At 40.4% G+C, this 19,606-nt stretch overlaps 1 protein-coding gene and 1 pseudogene across 4 annotated transcripts in view; one reads left to right on the forward strand and one right to left on the reverse strand.

The window, feature by feature from the left end:
- CNNM2 (cyclin and CBS domain divalent metal cation transport mediator 2) overlaps window positions 1-19,606 on the forward strand; it is a gene marked incomplete at its 5' end in the record, with an annotated part of 139,199 nt that overhangs the window by 44,097 nt on the left and 75,496 nt on the right. The window lies entirely within an intron of this gene.
- LOC309834695 (ubiquitin-ribosomal protein eS31 fusion protein-like) lies at window positions 15,533-16,195 on the reverse strand (annotated as a pseudogene). Its single transcript has 2 exons — window positions 16,081-16,195; window positions 15,533-15,863 (listed from the first exon to the last, which is right to left on the reverse strand). The product of its transcript is annotated as a ubiquitin-ribosomal protein eS31 fusion protein-like (transcript).

Consider the following 19,606-nt stretch of genomic DNA (forward strand, 5'->3'; position numbering starts at 1 on the left):
CCACTGCGCCACCAGGGAAGCCCAGCAAGTGATCTTTTAAAAAATAAAAGTTAACTCCTATTACTTCTCATTTGAAAACCCATCAATGGTTTAGTAGCTCACTCAGGATAATAGCTAACGTACTTACAATGGCACATAAGGCCCTATGTAGCTGGTTTCCCAACTTGTCTTTGAACATGCTGAGGACAGTTACATCTTAGGGCCATTGCATTAGCTACTGTCTCCATCTCCTTTGTCCTTCTGACACATCTGCATGGCCTGCTCCCTTATTAACTTCAGATGTCTGCTTAAATACCACCAATGTACATAAATAACCCTTCCTACCCATTTGTTTACTTTGCATTACTTTTCCTCTTACCACTTACTTCCTGGCCTATCTATATTTATATATTTTTTGATGTGGACCATTTTTAAAGTCTTTATTGAATTTGTTACAATATTGCTTCTGTTTTATGTTTTTTGGATTTTTTGGCCACGAGGCATGTGGGATCTTAGCTCCCCAACTGGGGATTGAATCCACAACACCTGCATTGGAAGGCAAATTCTTAACCACTGGACCACCAGGGAAGTCCCTATCTATATGTTTAATATATCTAAAATATTATGTGTGTCCCCACTAGAGACTTAGTTTTTTGTTAATTGCTTATCAAAAACAGTGGATATTAGTAGCTGTCCAATAAATAGTTGAATGAATAAATGAATTCAGGAAATAATTCTAGTTGTAATAGACATAAGGTGTCTAGAAATAGAAATTTGGGGAGAATGGAAGTAAGGCAAATGAGGTTAAAAATTGATTAAAAATTTAATTTTTATTAATATAAGAGCTTTAAAAGACACTGGGCTTATGATTAAAAGTTGCAGCCCTCGGGCTTCCCTGGTGGCGCGGTGGTTGAGAATCCGCCTGCCAATGCAGGGGACATGGGTTCGATCCCTGGCCCGGGAAGGTCCCACATGCTGCGGAGCAGCTAGGCCTGTGAGCCACAACTACTGAGCCTGCGCATCTGGAGCCTGTGCTCCGCAACGGGAGAGGCCGCGACAGTGAGAGGCCTGCGCACCGCGATGAAGAGTGGCCCCCGCTCGCCGCAACTAGAGAAAGCCCTTGCACAGAAATGAAGACCCAACACAGCCAAAAATAAATAAATTAATTAATTAAAAAAAAAAATAGCAGCCCTCTGTCTCCTCCCAGTTCCCACTCCCCAAAGTTGACTACTTTCAACTTTTTTTTTTTAAATAAAATTTTTTTTAATCATTGTGTTCTGAACTCACAGCATTTTAAAAAAAGTTAATTTTTATCTTATTTATTTTTGGCTGTGTTGGGTCTTCGTTGCTGCACGTAGGCTTTCTCTAGTTGTGGCGAGTGGGGGCTACTCTTCCTTGCAGTGCACGGGCTTCTCATTTTGGTGGCTTCTCTTGTTGCGGAGCACGGACTCCAGAGCACAGGCTCAGTAGTTGTGGCACATGGGGTTAGTTGCTCCACAGCATGTGGGATCTTCCCAGGCCAAGGCTCGAACCCGTATCCCCTGCATTGGCAGGCGGATTCTTAACCACTGCACCACCAGGGAAGTCCCAAAAGTTGAGTACTTTCAATGCTTAGCTGTTTCTTATGCTATTAAATTTGATATTTTAAAAATTTGTGGTTAAATTGCTTTTTTTTTTTTAAATTTCAGTTTTAGATCTTATTTAAGGGCTTCCTACACTGGAAGATAATGATCTGCTTTTCCTAAACTTCCTTCCTCCTTCTAATACACAAACATCTTTCTCGCTATCCTCCCAGTATAATTATCCAAAATTTAAAGACATGCTTTCAGTTGGCTTCAGATGCCACTTTCTCAGGGAAGCATTCCCTAACTTCTCATATCAAACTAATGTTTAGTGTGTACATTATTATGAACATGTGAAAATTGTTCACTGTGAGCCAGATAATGTATTATCACATCTTATAGTTTTTTTCCTTGGAATTTTCCATAATTCTTATTTTTTTGTTTGCTTACTCTTCTTCACATCACTAGCTTATTAGCCCATGCTCGTTGCCAGAATTCTAAAACACATGGGGTCATGTATCAGTTCTTTAGGTTGTTCTGGAGGCATCTGTCCTAGAATTGCCAGCAGGAACTATAGAACTGTACAGCCTGTTGCTCTGAATCTTCCCTTCACAAACTAACCTAAAAATTCTCTTTATCTTTTTTCCTATGTTTAAATCCTTCACTTCTGGATCCCAACTCAGAGTCTTTCTTAGTAGGAAGAGTAATTTTTTAAGGTCTTGTGTATCAGTTATCTGTTGCCATAGTAATGCTGCATAGCAGATAACTGAGAAGCCTTAGTTGCTCACAATAAGTATTCTTCACATTTCTGGGGTGCTCTGCTGACTTCGGGAGTTGTCTGGCTTGCAGCTGGTCTTCGGTGGTCTTGGCTGGGACGACTGGGGTGACCTAGCTCTGTTTCAGGTATCTCATCCTCCTTGGGGTCCGCCAGTCTAGCTAAGGTGTGGTCTTCACATGGTGATGGCAGAGGGCAAACAAAAATGCTTACGTGCTTTTCTTGTATTTTAAATATACCTGCTGACCGTTTTTTTTTTTCTGATTTACCAACATATACTTTATTATAGTTTTAAAATGTAAACAACTATTTGAAGAAACAAGGAAACAGTATACATCGAAAGCAAAACCTGAAATTACAACACTAGGGAAATTTAAAGGTCATCTGTCAGTAGCTGTCTTTCTGGTTGCAACTGCAGAGACCTCTCCTTGCCCTGAGAAATCACTGATATGTGGGGCTTTTGCTAGGAGTATGACAATTTCACTTTATCCCTTGTCTGCCTTGATTGTCCCAGGAATGAGGCAGAAGCCAAGAGGAGTTGTTAAGAAGGAGAGTTTTACAAGCAGTGGTGTACTGGTGAATGGGTTTTCCAAAAAGAAAAGCCCTGATTTGTAGCATTTGCCAGTTCCCATGGTATAAATAGTCCCACCATGGCCAATTTCAAGGATGACTGTATTTAATAAACAAATTGTGCAATTTGTGAAAATTTAACAATCAGTTCTTAGGAGCTAGTACTGGCCCACTCCAGCACACTGCTGCTTAGTTCTAAAATGGGGTGTTTTTAAATATGCAACTTATTTGACCAAAAACAAATATCTGTGCAAATGTGCAGAGAAAAAATTAAGATGAGTAACTTCCTTCAGCTGTCTGATTAAATGTCACTTTCTCCGGGGGGGGGTGTTTTTTCCCTTTCTATATTATGTAAGATTCTCCTCTAAGTCTTTTAACACTGTTATTGTTCTTTCACAGTATTTATCACACTGATTATTTGTTTCATATTGGTCTATCCCACTAGACCTTAACCTTCAGGGAAGATGGGGACCATATCTATCATAGGGTTAGCCTGGATCCTGCAATAGTGAAGTGTATAGTAAATGTCAGATAAACGAATGATTAAATCTCAGGAATATGAAATTTTTTTAGGGTTCTTTTTATTGAATTGTATGTGAAGTGTGTTCCTCCTTCAAGGATTTGGCAGAAAAGAGAGGAAAAACATTACTAATTTGCGGGAGAGATAAGCTGGCTTCCCTTTGGGCTTTTTGCTGGCCTCACCACATTCCCCTGTGTAATCGAGGCTGTAAAGCTTTGATTAGTAGTATGTTGTTTGTGGCTTTAGGGCCTTCGGATACTAGTAATTGTTTTCGTCAGTGTATTAGTTATGACTCTGGGACTTGTAAGCAGCTGGAAACAAGAGTGTTCCTACTGGTAAATATGAATGTTTATTGTTCTGAATTAGATGACAGTACTTTCACTGTTATTTCAGACGAGTGTTTGAAGAACATGTTTTTAAACTTGGTGACTGAGTTGCAGTACAGTTTTGTGATTGGTATTGCATTCAGTAAACTTCTGCAGCATGAAGTTTTGAAAGAATGAAAAATTAACATTAATTAAACTAACCTAAGTTATAGAAAGCCTTCTATAAATGAACTAAAAAACTAACTATAAAAAACTGTTTCTAAACATGAGCTTATGTAGGTTTAAATTACCGATCTATAATGTTATATTTAATCATTTCAGCCTTTTCATAATTTGGAAAGAGATTCACATATTTGTGACCCATTGTTTGGTCATTACAGGCATTGACTTTGTTTGGACAGGAACTTGTGATAGAGCTAGAAATTTGCTCCCCAGACTGAAGCAGACCTTGCTTGTGTGTGGTCTAAATATTTATATTTCTTAATGACAAGTTTTTGTCCTTTTTTTTTTTTTAGTAATAGTCCTTTAGGAACTTTTTTTTTTTTTATATTTATTGGCTGTGCTGGGTCTTGGTTGCAGCATGCGGAATCTTTTTAGTTGCGGCATGCAAACTCTTAGTTGCGGCATGTGGGATCTAGTTCCCTGACCAGGGATTGAACCCGGGCCCCCTGCATTGGGAGTGCAGAGTCTTAGCCACTGGACCACTAGGGAAGTCCCTGTCTTCTGCTTTTTTGATCCAATTAAGTGGTAAATATAAGTGATCTTTTATATCATGAAATTTTAGGTCTTAAAGGGACAATAACATCTTAGTCTAGCCTTTTCATTTTGTATAGCACTTGGATTGTAAGTTTTATGAGACTGCTGTTGGCTGGCAGTAGTTGTCAGTAAATATTTGTTGAATGAGTGAATAAATGACTGTACCTTGTGGATAAAGAATGAAGACCAGAGAGATTAGAAAACTTTCATGCTTATACAATTAGTGGAATAGCCAAGGCTATTTAATGGCCATTTTAAGAAAGCTGAAGAGTAGGATGACTATAGACGGTGCTATAAATGAATAGATTTCAGAGAAACACTAATAAAAATAATTTCTACTATCATAGTTCCCAGTAACTATTAAGGGAATTCCAATATTTTAAGCTATAGCAATGGCTCCAAGTCTCTCCGTGTACGAGGTGGTTGCAGGAAAAAAATTTTGATGCGATTAGTGATTTTAAAGAAGTATGTGTAAAAAGCTTAGGAGATATTCTCTCTAGAACAAGATATTTCATTGACAGTCCAAGCTCAGAATATAACTTAAATATAATTGTGTGATTACATTTTAGTCGCTGTTAGGGACTGAAAGACTAAATTTTACTAATGTTTTCTAACACGTAAGAAATATGAAAGAGAAAGAGCTTTCTTTTCTGCAGCAAGTGGACAAAATTCTTGCTTTGTGCAGGAAACCTTGGCAGACCTTGAGAATTCTAAATTGCTGTTGTGCCCTTTTTTTCCTCAGAAGAATTTGAATAGTTTTTTTTTCTTCTATCTGAAACATGTTTTTCTTCTCCTCACCCTCATGTTTAACTTAATTAGGACTCCTCTTCTGTATCTACATATTTTTTCTGATACAGCCAAGTCTTTTTAAAACCTCATTGAGAGCTCTCAAAGCTTTTTAAAAAAATTTTATTTATTTTTGGCTGTGTTGGGTCTCCGTTGCTGCGTGCGGGCTTTCTCTAGTTGCGGTGAGCAGGGGCTACTCTTTGTTGCGGTGCGCGGGCTTCTCATTGCAATGGCTTCTCTTGTTGCAGAGCACGGGCTCTAGGTGCACAGGCTTCAGTAGTTGTGGCACACGGGCTCAGTCGTTGTGGCTCGCAGGCTCTAGCGCGCAGACTCAGTAGTTGTGGTGCGTGGGCTTAGTTGCTCTGCGGCATGTGGGATCTTTCTGGACCAGGGCTCAAACCCGTGTCCCCTGCATTGGCAGGCTGATTCTTAACCACTGCACCACCAGGGAAGCCTTAGAGCTCTCAAAGCTTCTTTTACTACCAAGTTCCTCATCCTCAGAGCTAGATATGGGAAGTCTTTCTTGTCCCTTGCTTCCAAGTGAATGGCCCTAAACAGACCAGAAGGGCACAGTCTCATTTGCATTCTCTTTGGTATTCTCTAGGTATATTCCTGGCAGACATGTCACCCTGCACTATTTCGGATTCTTCCTTGGGTTTTTACTGTCAGCTCTTAGTCATATTCCTTCTAGCCATCAACTCGTCCAACATCATGACCAAGTCATGAGTACCCAGAAACTCCTCGTGTTTAAGTAAGCCCTTGAGGGCTTATTCTACAACAGAGAGTATGTTTTTGTTTTGCTTTTAAATTGCTAGATCAGGTTGATGGAAAAGCTTTTTTTTTTAATATCTTTATTGGAGTATAGATGGAATAGCTTTTTAAGCTAGCGTGTATTCAGTTCACAACATGTCATCAAGGGACCATCGTAAAAGTAGGATTGGGAGCATGGAGGACTTGCCTAGTTCCCTAAACAGAATGAACGCGCCCCATCAACTGAAGAGAGACCTCAGACTTGATATCATCCATCACCTTAGAGATCCACAGTTTCTTATATCTGCTAGACTATGTCTTAGTCCTGGACATTGTTCTGTGCTTGCCCTGATTTACCTGTAGTATTCATTGCCTGTTTTGGTTTATAGGGTGCAAATTAGCTTTGATATTCACCTGCCCTATTTTACATGGAGAAGGTCGTCATGTCTTGCCACTGAAACTCAAAGATTACAAAGATAGTGCATTTGATTTAGATTTGAGTGTGGGTAGTGAGACCTCAGAAGCCAAAACTAGAACCAATATGGAAATTACAGGGAAGTCAGTTTCAGCTTAATATTAGTAGAATTTCTAATAAGTAGAGCTGTTAGAAAATGCTCTGTATTGTTCCTAGATGTGTAGTTACTTTACTAGGGGTGATTCAGCAGAAGCTAGGTAAACAGTTGGAGGGTTTTGTGTGGGCACTGACAGTGTGGGTGGGGTGGGCTAGATGATACACCAGTGGTGAGATTTTTGACTCCGATGTAAATGTTCAGTGGTTATAGACTAATGCAGAGAGAGAACAAGCTGAGAAGACTTCTGGCAGTGGTTAGTCACTGAGCAAGATGAAATTGCCAAGGGAGGATGTACTTGGAAGAGCAGAAGGCCATACCTCAAAGCCCGTATTTAAAAGGTGGAAGCAGGAAGTGGAACTACTGAAGGAAAACACTGAGAGGAAGAAAACTGGAATAGTTTAGAGTACAGAGACCAAGGGGAGAGAGATGGAAGGAGGAAGGAGGAATTCGAGAATAACATAGAAACTGGTTTACTCTAAGGCAGTCGTCCGCAAGGTAAGTTGCATGCACAGCCAACCACTAGGATGTAGTAGGACTCGTGTGTCTATTCAAACATAAATAGCTCACAAAAAAAAAACAAAAACATAAATAGCTTTATAGAAACACATTTATACTGATTATTCTTGAATTTATTTTTGAAGGTATTTCATGATGTACATAATGTATTAATATAGTAATATTTGTGTATAACTTATAAATAGATACAGTTTATTGGAGGAGGTGTGGCCAACATTTAACTAATAGAATACACAGTCAAAAAATGATTTGGGTCCTCTGTCCAAGAAAGAAAATGCTCTAGGTCTCTTCTATGCTTATAGGTATCCCATTTAGGTTTTTTAAAATTTTTTTTATTGTGTTAAAACACATAAAATTTACCATCTTAACTATCTTTAAGTGCACAGTTCAGTGGTATTAGATATATTCACATTGTTGTGTAACCATGACCTTCTTCTATCTCCATAATTCTTTTCATCTTATAAAACTGCAACTCTATACCCATTAAACAGTAACTCCCATTTCCCCCTACCCACAGCCCCTGGCAGCCACCATTCTACCTTCTTTCTTCATGATTTTTTTGACTATCCTAAGTACCTCATATAAGTGGAATCAGACAGTTTTTGCCTTTTTGTGGTTGGCTTAATTAGCATAACATCCTCAAGATTTATCCATGTTGCAACATATTACAGAATTTCCTTCCCTTTTAAGACTTAATAATATTCCATTATGTGTATATACCACATTTTGTTTATTTTTCAGTCCATGGACACATGGGTTGCTTCTATGTTTTAGCTATTGTGAATGATGCCGCTATAAACATGGGAGTACAGATAGTTCCCCCACACCCTCCTTTCAGCTTTTCTTTTTAGAATAGACCCAGAAGTAGAATTGCTGGATCATATGGTGATTCTATTTTTAATTTTTGGAGGAACTACCATACTGTTTTCTACAGTGGCTGTACCATTTTACATTTCCACCAACAGTTCACAAGGGTTCCACATCCTCGTCAACACTTATCATTTTCTGTTTTTTTGATAGTAGCCATCCTAATGGATATGAGGTGGTATCTCATGGTAGTTTTGATTTGCTTTTACCTAATGACTAGTGATGTTGTGCATCTTTTCGTGTACTTCATGGCCATTTGTATATCTTCTTTGGAGAAATATCCATTTAAGTTCTTTGCCCATTTTTAAATGGGTTGTTTTATTGTTTGAGTTTTGGGAGTTATATGCTGGATACTATTCCTTTATTAGATAAACTACTTGTAAATATTTTCTCCCATACTGCGGGTTGCCTTTTTACTCTGTTGATTATTATCTTCTGATGTACATCAGTTTTAGTTTTCTTGAAGTCCTATTTGTCTTTTTTTCTCGTTTCCTATGCCACTGGTGTCATATCTAAGAAATTATTGCCAAATCTAATGTTGTGAAGCTTTTGTCCTATATTTTCTTCTAAGAATTTTATACTTGTAGGGCTTATATTGAGGTTCTAGATCCATTTTTTGAGTTGATTTTTGTATGTGGTGTTAGATAAGGATCCAACTTCATTCTCTTGCATGTGGATATCCAGTTTTCCCAGGCCTGTTTGTTGAAAATAATATCCTTTCCCCATTGAAGGTTTGGCACCCTTGTAAAAAATCATTTGTCCATATTGCAAGGGTTCATTTCTGGGCTCTTTAGTAGATTACATTTGTGTATATGTCTGTCTGTTCACTAATACCACACTGGTTTTATTACTGTAGCTTTATGGTAAGTTTTGAACTCAGGAAGTATATCCTCAAGTTTTGTTCTTTTTTAAGATTGCTTTGGCTACTTGGGGACATTTTGAGATTCCATATGAATTTTAGGATTTTTTTTTTCTATATCTGCCAAAAACATGATTGGGATTTTGGTGGGAATTGCATTGAATCTGTAGTAGCTTTGGGTAGTATGGACATCTTAACAGTATTAAGATTTCCAATTAATGAACATGGGATGTTTCTATTTATGTCCTTAATTTCTTTTGTCAGTGTTTGTAATTGTACAATCTTTTTCCTTCGTGGTTAAATTAATTCCATATTCTTTTTGATACTATTGTGAATAGAATTGTTTTTGTGAACAGAATTGTTTTTGTAGTTTCCTTTTCAAATTGTTCATTGTATATAGAAATGCAACTGATTTTTCTGCATTGGCTTTATATTTTGCTACTTTACTGAATTTGTTAGTTTTAAGTTTTTTTGGTGTGTGGAATCTCTAGGGTTTTCTTACATATAAGATCATATCATCTGCAAATAGAGAATTTTACTTCTTCCTTTCCAATTTGGTTGCCTTTCTTTTTCTAGCCTAATTGCTCTGGGTAGAACTTCCAGTACTGTATTGAGTAGAAATGCTGAAAGTGGGTATCCTTGCCTTGGTCCCGATCTTAGAGGAAATGCTTTCAGTCTTGGACCATTGGGTATGATGTTTCTTGTGAGTTTTTCACATATGGCTTTTATTATGTTGAGGTAGTTTCCTTCTATTCCTAGTTTGAGTGTTCTTATCATAAAAGGGTGTTATTCTATCAGATTCTTTTTCTACATCTATTGAGGGATCGTGTGGAATTTTTTCCTTCATTCTGTTGATAATGGCATATTACGTTTTTTTTTTTGTTAAGTCTGTTGAACCATGCTTGCATTTCCCACTTGGTTATGGTATTTAATCCTTTTAATATGCTGCTGACTTCTGTTTGCTGCATTTTGTTGAAGGTTTTGGCATCACTGTTCACAAGGGATATTGGTCTGTAGTTTTCTTGTTGTGTCTCTGACCAGATTTGGTATCGAGGTGATGCTGGCCTCACAGAATGAGTTTGGAAGTATCCCCTCCTCTTCAGTCTTCTGGAAAAATTAGAGAAGAATTGGTGTTAGTTCTTTAAATGTTTGGTAGAATTCATCAGTCAAGCCATCAGGTCCAGGGCTTTTCTTTGTTGGAAGACTTTTGATTACTGATTCAATCTCCTTATTAATTATAGGAATAGTCAGATTTTCTAGTTCTTCATGATTTAATCTCGGTAGATTTTGTGACTCTAGGAGTTTGTCCATTTCATCTAGTTATGATTTGTTGGCATCCAACTGTTCACAGTACTCCTTTTTTTTTTTTTTTTTTTTTTTTTGCGGTACGCTGGCCTCTCACTGCTGTGGCCTCTCCCACTGTGGAGCACAGGCTCTGGACGCACAGGCCCAGTGGCCACGGCTCACGGGCCCAGCCGCTCCGCGGCATGTGGGATCCTTCTGGACCGGGGCACGAAACCGCGCCCCTGCATCGGCAGGCGGACTCTCAACCTCTGTGCCACCAGGGAAGCCCTACTCCTATCCTTTTTATATCTGTAGAACCAGTGCTAATGTCCCCACTTTCATTTCTGATTTCAGTAATGTGAGTCTTTACAGCTTTGTTCCCCACCCCTTTTGGTTGGTGATGTCAGATAATTAACATCTTTATACATAGTACACTCAAAAACAAAGTTATGATTCTTTAAAATTATAAATTCAAAGTTATGATTCTTTCTCAAATTATGTAGAAAACAAGATTTGGAGTGAGAAACCTAAGTTACAGTAATACTAGCTTTTACACTGATAGTTTTTTTTTTTCTTTAAATGTATTGGTCTCTTAAGTCATGTAGAAAAAGTGTAATTACAAACCACTGTTACAATAATACTAGCTTCTGCAATTACCAATGTACTCACCTTTACTGAGATCTGTATTTCTCTATAGGCTTCAAAATACTGTCTAGTGTCCTTTCATTTCACCCTGCAGGACCCCCTTGAGCATTTTTTTGTAGGGCAGGTCCAGTGGTCACATACTCCCTCAACTTTTGTTTATCTGGGAAAGTCTCGATTTCTCCCTCACTCTTAACAGTTTTGCCAGATATAGGATTCTCGTTTGATAGTTTTTTCTTCTAGCATTTGACTATATCGACCTATTGTCTTGTGGCCTCTGAAGTTGCTGACAAGAAGTCTGATAATCTTACTGAGGATCCCTTGTATGTGATGAGTCACTCCTATTGTGCTTTCAAGATTCTCTTTGTCTTTTGAAAGTTTGATTATAATGTGTCTTGGTGTGGGTCTCTGAGTTCTTCTTACTTGGAGTTTACTGAGCTCCTTGGATGTTTATATTCATGTATTTCATTAAATTTGGGACATTTTCAGCCATTATTTCTTCAAATATTCTCTGCCCTTTTCTCTCTCTCTTTTCCTTCTGTGACTCCCACTATGCTTATGTTGGTCTTCTAAATCATGTCCCATGGGTCCCTTAGTCTCTATTGGCTTTTCTTTCGTTCCTTTTTTCTTCAGACTCAGTAATTTCCATTGTCCTATCTTCAAGTTCGCTGAATCTTCTGTCTGCTGAAATCCGCCTTTGAATCCTTCTAATGAATTTTTCATTTCAGCTATGTATCAATACTCTTCAGCTCCAGAATTTCCTTTTGGTTCTTTCTAAGTTTTCTATCTCTTTATTGATATTTCCATTTTGTTCACACATTGTTTTCTTGACGTTTTCCATATCTCCCTTTAGTCTGTTGGGCGTCTTTAGGACAGTTACTTTGAAGTCTTTGTCTAGTGTATCAGCCGTTATGTGTTTTTCAGAGACAGCATCTGTTGATTTTTTTCTTTTATTTATTTGGCTGTGTGGGACCTTTCGTTGCGGCGTGTGGGACCTTTCGTTGTGGCACGTGGGCTTCTCTCTAATTGTGGCATGTAGGTTTTCTCTAATCTAGTTGTGGCACGTGGGCTCCAGAGCACGTGGGCTCTGTAGTTTGTGGCACATGGGCTCTAATTGAGGGCTGTGAGCTCAGTAGTTGTGGTGCGCGGGCATAGTTGCCCCACAGCATGTGGGATCTTAGTTCCCCGACCAGGGATCGCACCTGTGTCCCCTGCGTTGAAAGGCGGATTCTTTACCACTGGACCACCAGGGAAGTTCTGATAGTTTTCTTTTTCTTTGAGTGAGCCATACTTTGCTGTTCCTTTGTATGCCTTGTGATTTATTTTATTTTACTGGACTTTTGAATTTAGTAATGTGGTAACTCTGGAAATCAGATTCCCCCCTTCCCTAAGGTTTGCTTGTTTTTCTTATTGTTTGTTTTTTGTTTTTGATTGTTGTAGACGGTCTCTTTGCTGAGGATCAGTCTGAGATGTAAGCTGAAGGTCTTCCCAGGTCTTTTCTGAGCCTTTCCCTGGGCGTACACAGTCACTTTCTAATTTTCTCCATATATGCAGTTGTTTTTAAATGTCCTCGTCTTTAAAGTCTGGCTCCAAAAGGGGAAAAAGTGAAATATGAAGGGGGAGAAGGGGTCTGGCCTTTTAATCCCCCTGGAAGTCATTTCAGCCAGAGGGAAGGGGCTGCAATAGGGTCAGGGAGGCACAGTGACAGTGGCCGCCCACCACCTTGTCTGCGCTCTGTGATCAGAAGCAGCACTCAGAGCAGAGATGCCGATATTTGGAGGACAGGGTCCTTTTTGCCCACCCTAGCTCCCACAAGCTGTGGGCAGTGGTTCCAGGAAAACATGCACAGTTGTCTGCCAAGGGGCTGGGGATGGAGGATGGGTAGCTCCTACTGTGCTAAGAGCCCAAATTGACTGACGTTCACCACAATTTACCATCTAAGTCTTCCCGTGGAAGTTGCAAGCCTTCAAAGTTCCAAAATGGTTGGATGAGACAGATTCTACCAATGCAGTTGTCGTCTAGGTGGGAGGTAGATTCCTGGTGCTTCGTACTGCGGCATCTTCCCAGAATCCCCTCCCCCATTTAGTTTTATGAATATTCCCTCGTCAGATTTTGACTGGATGTTTCCTTTTTGCCTAACCATAATGGACATAATGAAGGCTTAGAAACATGCAGAAGATGCCACCCCTGGCTCTGGTTAAGAGCACTGTCTTGTTAAGGCTAAGCTGTTGCTGCCTAACAACAACTCCCCCTCCCGGCCCTCCAAATTTAGTGGCTTGAAACAACCCCCATTTTATTGGTCGTGATGCGGAAGTTCAGGAATTTATCATGGGGGGTGACCTCTGCTCCAGTGATGTTTGCTGGGCTCACTCACAGGGCTGCGTTCACTTGGTGGCTGGAAGGTCTGAGGTGGCCTCACTCAGGTGTCTGCGGCCTCATGCTGGCTGTCACCCGGAGCGCCACGGTTCTCATCCTCGGGGCCTTCTCTCCGCATGGCCTTCTCTCTGGCAGGATAGGCTGAGCTTCTTTACATGGTACCTGGTTTCCCAGGCAGCGGGAGCTGTCAGGCCTCTTAGGGCCCAGGCCCAGAACTGGCACCGCAGTCACTTCTGATGATTCTGCTGATCAAGTCACAGGGCAGCTCACGTTCAGGTAGAGAGGAAATAAGAGTCTACCTCCTGACAGGAAGAGTAGTCCTATGTCTGCAGGTTTAGGAGGAGTTGTTGGTACCCATCTTTGCAGAAGATCTCCGACAGGAGTCTAGACAGTCACTTGACTCGATATAGACTCAAAACAACTCAATTATAATGAAGTTCAAATTGAGTGTGAGATTTCCAGGGCACCCCCCTTCTCCCCTATTAGAATGTATGCTCCAGGCGGGCAGGGAGTTTTATCTGTTTGGTTCATTGCCTCGTTTCCAGCCTGAGAGCAGTGCCTGGCTTGTGATAGAGGCTCAGGGAGTATCTGTTGCAGGAAGGACTGCTTGATGGTGATGGTAGTAGCAGAAGGGTTGGTGTAGAACAGGTCCATCAGAGAAGGCTGCAGAGACAACGTGAATCTGCCGCCAAGTTTGCGAAAAGAGTGATGGACGTGAATCAGTGTCTCAGAGGTGGGGACACAATGCTTATTCACTGTTCCGCAACATTGAGGCCCGCCCGTGCCAGATGTGAGGGGGAAGTAAGAGACCTTCCCTTGAGGAAGGGGATCCCAACATCGCAGTGTATGACATGTGCTAAATCATAGAAAAGAGAGGGGTCTTCCTGGGATGACAGTGGGAGGCTTCAGTGTGGGCGTGTTCGGATGGGACTGAGTAAGGTGAGTGTGACTGAAACTGAGCTGAAGACACGACTAAAAAAGGATGGTTATGGGGTGTGCATGTGACTGAAAAATTTCCAGAGGCTTGAAAACAGTCACCTTCAGGATATATTTATACACCCTGAAATGGTAAGGGTCTCCCCCTCTAAGTCCTTAAACATGTGTTAATTGCTGAAAACTAGATTTGAGAGTTTCTGAATTTGGTGTAAAATTTTTTAATATCAGTGATAAGGAGGGACTTCCCTGGCGGTCCAGTGGTTAAGACTCCGTGCTTCCACTGCAGGGGGAACGGGTTCCATCCCTGGTCTGGGAACTAAGATCCCACATGCCATGCAGCATGGCATAAAACAAAAACAAAAAACAGTGATAAGGAGAGTGTCAAGGGAGACCATTCATTATTAGGATTGGTGAGTTAATTGATGGTGATTATTCACCTTACTGTAGTTTTATAATGCTTTTAGAAGTTTGCAGAGATCATTGCCAAATACATGTGCCACGGTGAAAAGCAAAAATATAAAATTATTAGTATGTAGTAGTATCTTCCCTCCCTCCTTCTGCCGGGGAAGTGATCTCAGCCCTTGTTTGTGGTGAGTGAACCAGGAGAGGAGATGGATAAAGGAATGAGATGAGCATTCTGAACATTGAGTTCCATTAGGTAAGCAGGAGTATTTTTAAAGTCCTCTCCCCTGAATCACTTCTGTCCATACAAACAAGCAAAGCACTGTCGCTGAACCTGTGGCAGCATGTCCGGATGAGCGGGGGAACCTTTTATTATCTTTTCAGTCATCTTGAACAGCTCCTGAAGAAAGTGACTCTTGCTTTCGTGAGTAACTTTTCCCTTGTCTATAACCTTAGTTGTGGTCTTCTTTTTTCTCGCCTTTTTCTCCTGAGGCCACTTCAGCAAATAAAATTTTTAAAAGTTGAGGCTTGCCTGATGTGCCAGGGAAGAAAAAATACTTGTTTTGTGTGAGCTCTTTGGTGAAATGAGTCATGTCTAACTACACCAAGAAAATGAAACACTTAAAGGCACTTTGGGTTTTTTTAAATGTCCTCTTCACTCGTTGAACTCTAGGGCTCCTGGCTCATTGAAGGTTATTAGTATGGTAGGAATAGTGTCATTTATATATTTATTTACTCTTTTGGCTGCACTGTGCAGCACGTGGGATTCTGGTTCTCCAACCAGGAATCAAATCCGTGTCCCCTTCAGTGGAAGCGTGGAGTCTCAACACCTGGACCACCGGGGAAGTCCCCCGTGTCATTTATAATAGCAGTCACCACAGCCCCTTACATTTCATGTCCATTGGGCTTTCAGGTGGACAGGGCACAAGGCCAGTGAGGGGGGAAGGAGAGAACAAGCCCAATTCCTAATCTAGAACACTCCTCACCAAAACTTTTTGTGTAAATTTTTTTTTTTTAGTTTACTAGCTCGTGTCCTTTGTTAATCAGTGTACAATTACTTGTCTTCTGGTTTCTTGAAACAATAGATTAGATCACATTTGCCACAATAGCGTCTGTCAAAGTGGCTGGCCGTGGAAACTCCAGCACCGCCTTCCTCTGAAGGGCACTCCCTGCGAAGGTGGCTGATTTTACCGTTCTCATCCACCTCACGTTATTTTAGGACAGCCAGCTTAGCCTTCTTTCTCTTATGCTTGCTTTTCTTGGGAGCGGTGTAAGACTTCTTCCTTTTCTTAGCACCACCACGAAGTCTCCACACAGATGAAGAGTGGACTCCTTTGAATGTTGTAGGCAAAGTCCATCTTGCAGTTGCTGGCCAGCAAAGGAGTCTGCTGATCAGGAGGAATTCCTTTATTTAATTTTTTTATTTTTTGCGGTACGCGGGCCTCTCACTGTTCTGGCCTCTCCGGTTGCGGAGCACAGGCTCTGGACGCGCAGGCTCAGTGGCCATGGCTCACGGGCCCAGCCGCTCCGCGGCATGTGGGATCCTCCCAGACCGGGGCACGAACCCGCGTCCCCTGCATCGGCAGGCGGACTGTCAACCACTGCGCCACCAGGGAAGCCCAGGAATTCCTTTCTTATCCTGGATCTTGGCCTTTACATTTTCTGTTGTATCCCAGGGTTCAACCTCCAGAGTGATGGTCATCACAGTAATCTGCATCTTGGCTGCAGTTCCTCTGTAATCTTGGTCCTCTTTCTAACCCTTCCCGCTTTTTGATTTGTGAGGTGTGAGGGAATGTCTCTGTCCCTTCCTTAATGTGCATGCCTTGAAGGGTTGTTTGAGGGTGTGGAACTTTAAAGATCTTTGCAGAAATGCACCTTCTTGTTTTTTTTACCCCATCCTCCAACTAGATGGAGAATTTGCATTATTGTTGGAGCGTAAGACAAGATCTCTGTCTCTTCAAGACTGAGACCCGTCAGGGAGGAAGAAAACTCTCCTCTACCCTTCTAGGTTCTTCTGGCTGGTCTAGGAATTAAATTGACATGAGTCAGATCAACAGGAGAAAATCAAATTTAATTTTGGGTTGCCGGATAGGATGGGGATGTGGGGAGGGGAGAAATAAGTAAGGGATATTAACAGGTACAAACTTCCAGTGCAAAATAAGTGAGTCACGGGTTTGAAATGTACAGTGTGGGAATATATGTAAATCTTTGTGTGGTGACAGATCATAACGATTTATTGTGGTACTCCTTTTGAAATGTCTAGAATTATCAAATCACTATTGTGTAGTATTAAACTATGTTAGTTCCTAGGTCAACTATATTTCAGAAACAAACAAATTCATAGAAAAAGAGATCAGATTTGTGGTTACCAGAGGCGGGAGGGAGAGGGAAGAGGAATTGGTTGAGGGCAATCAAAAGGTAGCAACTTCCAGTTATCAGAAAAATAAGTACTAGGGATGTAATGTACAACATGATAAATATAATTAACATTGCTGTGTGTTACATATGAAACTTGTTAGGATTTACTATCAAGAATTCTCATCACAAGGAAAGAAACTTCTTCTGTTTCTTTAATTTGTATCTATGTGAGATGGTGGATGCTCACTAATCTCGTGATAATTGTTTCATGCTGTCAAATCATTATACTGTACATCTTAAACTTACACAGTGCTGTATGTATGTCAAGTATATGTCATTAAAACTGGAAGAAAAACATTTGTTATGTATGGGAACTGCATATACATGAGAGGCTGAGAGACAGAAAGGTAAAAGGAAGCATACATGCCATCCTGAACTAAGGAATGGGATAAGGGTCTGGGGCCTCCAAGGACAGGAGGGTCACTTACCAGACAAGAAGAGTAGACATCTGGTGATTAGATGTGTGTTCTCCATGTGGATGGGGGCCACTTAGATAAAATTTCTCAGATAATAACCTTTTCTAAAAAATAAATCTCCAATATAAATTCTTCTAGGTAGTTAAGGGAGGGATAGAGGTTTCTCCTGAACCTGCAGGATCTTGATTGCCTTTAGCTCAATTGCCTCATGCAAAAATGGCACAGTTTTGGGAGGCTTGTTCTGAACCCCTTTAGACCCAACTTTTTATATTTTCCATTGTGGTCCTAGGAAATTTGTAATTTTGAAAGAGTGTGCCCCCTTTGTTTACTCTTCTCCCTCATGAAACCCTTTCTAGCTAAAATGGGATAGAAATAATTGAAGAAAATAAAATATTGATTACAATGGATATTTTTATTCTTTGGGGTTACTTCGTTTTAAAATTGTGGTATATGGTCTCCGGATTTGAACTGTGACATCTAACGTTTTCCATTATGCTGTTATGCCACTTTCTCCTAATTGGTTTGCTTAGGTCTTAGAATTTTCATTACTTTATTTCTTAAATTCCATCATATGTAGTAAAGCCATACTAACTTGAGGGAGTAGAGGGAAGGCCAGTCTAAACTAGCTTAAAATCTTAAACACAGTAGTTTTCAAGGAATGTTATATTGTCATTTGTGTGTATGTGCACATGTACATGAAACATAAATCACATGTTACCTAGCATGATCCTTAAGGAATTTGCAATTACCTGAGCCTTGGTTTTGCATGTAAATGGATACTTCTAAGTGCTTGAGGCTACTTTGAAAGAGTTCTTAATAGTTTAACCAGTAACCCTTAAAGTCTTGGTTATACTCATAGTAAACTTAAAAAAAAATTCTCATAGCTAGGGTGAGAGTCCATTTAGCTCAGCTGTGAAGTATTACGTTATTAAGTAGAATGGCGCTACTAGGATTTTTTTTTTAGAGAAAATCTATACTGTTCTCCATATACATGTGCATTTACATGACTATTATATCTACTATACACACACTGATGTGTACGTGCACATGTATTACAATCCCTGAGCACACCACATATTTGCGGACAATTTGAGGACATGATCTTTGGGTATAAACTAGACTAAGCTTTCTGAGGGCAGAAATTGTGTCGCTTGGCATTCTTCTTCCAAAGTAAACATATCTGCCAAAGACTGTGCTCTGGTACCCACATCAGTTGGGGGCATCCTTTACGAGGAGCAGCTCCAATTCCTTTCTGCCTTTCTGTTTGGGTGCTAATGGATGGGAGGGGGGAGTATGTGTCGGGGGAAGGCTGGGAGGTTGAGCTGTGCACTGTCTACACACTTGTGAGTGGGAGTGTGATTCCTTGCCCGACCCTGATTCTCTTGCCTGCCACATCATAATCACAGTAGTTAATAGCACAGGCCCTGGATTTGAACCTTAGCACTCTCATTTTCCAGCTGTGGAATCTATCTAGAGCAGATCTAGTTGATCTCTCTAACCTTCAGTTCCCTGATCTAGAAAATGGGGATCATAATTGCACCCTCCCAGGTATAAGTACCCCAGGTTGGATTTTCGATAGTGGCAGATGGGTAATCCATGTGTCCCCCATCCGTGTATGCAACAAACTGGTGGGTATAAAGTATTCAAAAAATTTCCAAGAAATAAAACTTATTTTTGCTGCTTGCTAGCAACTATTTACATAGCATTTATATTGTATTTACATCTGTTTACATAGCATTTACATGTATTAGGTATTATAAATAATCTAGAGATGATACAGAGTATCAGGGAGGATGTGCTTAGGTTATATGCAAATACTGTGCCATTTTGTATGAGGTAGTTGAGCATTCCTGGATTTTGGTACGGAGGGTGGTGTGCTGGAATCGACCCCACCCCCATACCAAAAGACGACTATATAACACACGTTTCTGTATCTCCTTTCTAGGTAGTCATTTCTTCTAGGACATTGTCCTTGGCTTATTTGTAACTGACTTATAGAACTTGATATTCAGAAACTGTTAATTGAATGAATGCATACTCCCCTTTGAGCTTACCATACTATTTGGATTTTTGATAATTATATTTACTACTTGTGTGCATTAAAAAACATATAGTAGAAACACACCATATAGGATGGTGTGTTTCATACATTTCCAATGGCCAGAGTAGATTATTGGCCTGGTTTGGCTAGACGTTTGTTAATTCACTCATTCCTTGGTATCCTCAGGGGATTGGTTCCAAGACCGCGACGGATACCAAAATCCTAGGATGCTCAAGTCCCTTATATAAAATGG

This window comes from Grampus griseus (genome assembly GCF_964374135.1).
Source record: "Grampus griseus genome assembly, chromosome: 16".
In the NCBI taxonomy this organism is placed as follows: Eukaryota; Metazoa; Chordata; class Mammalia; order Artiodactyla; family Delphinidae; genus Grampus; species Grampus griseus.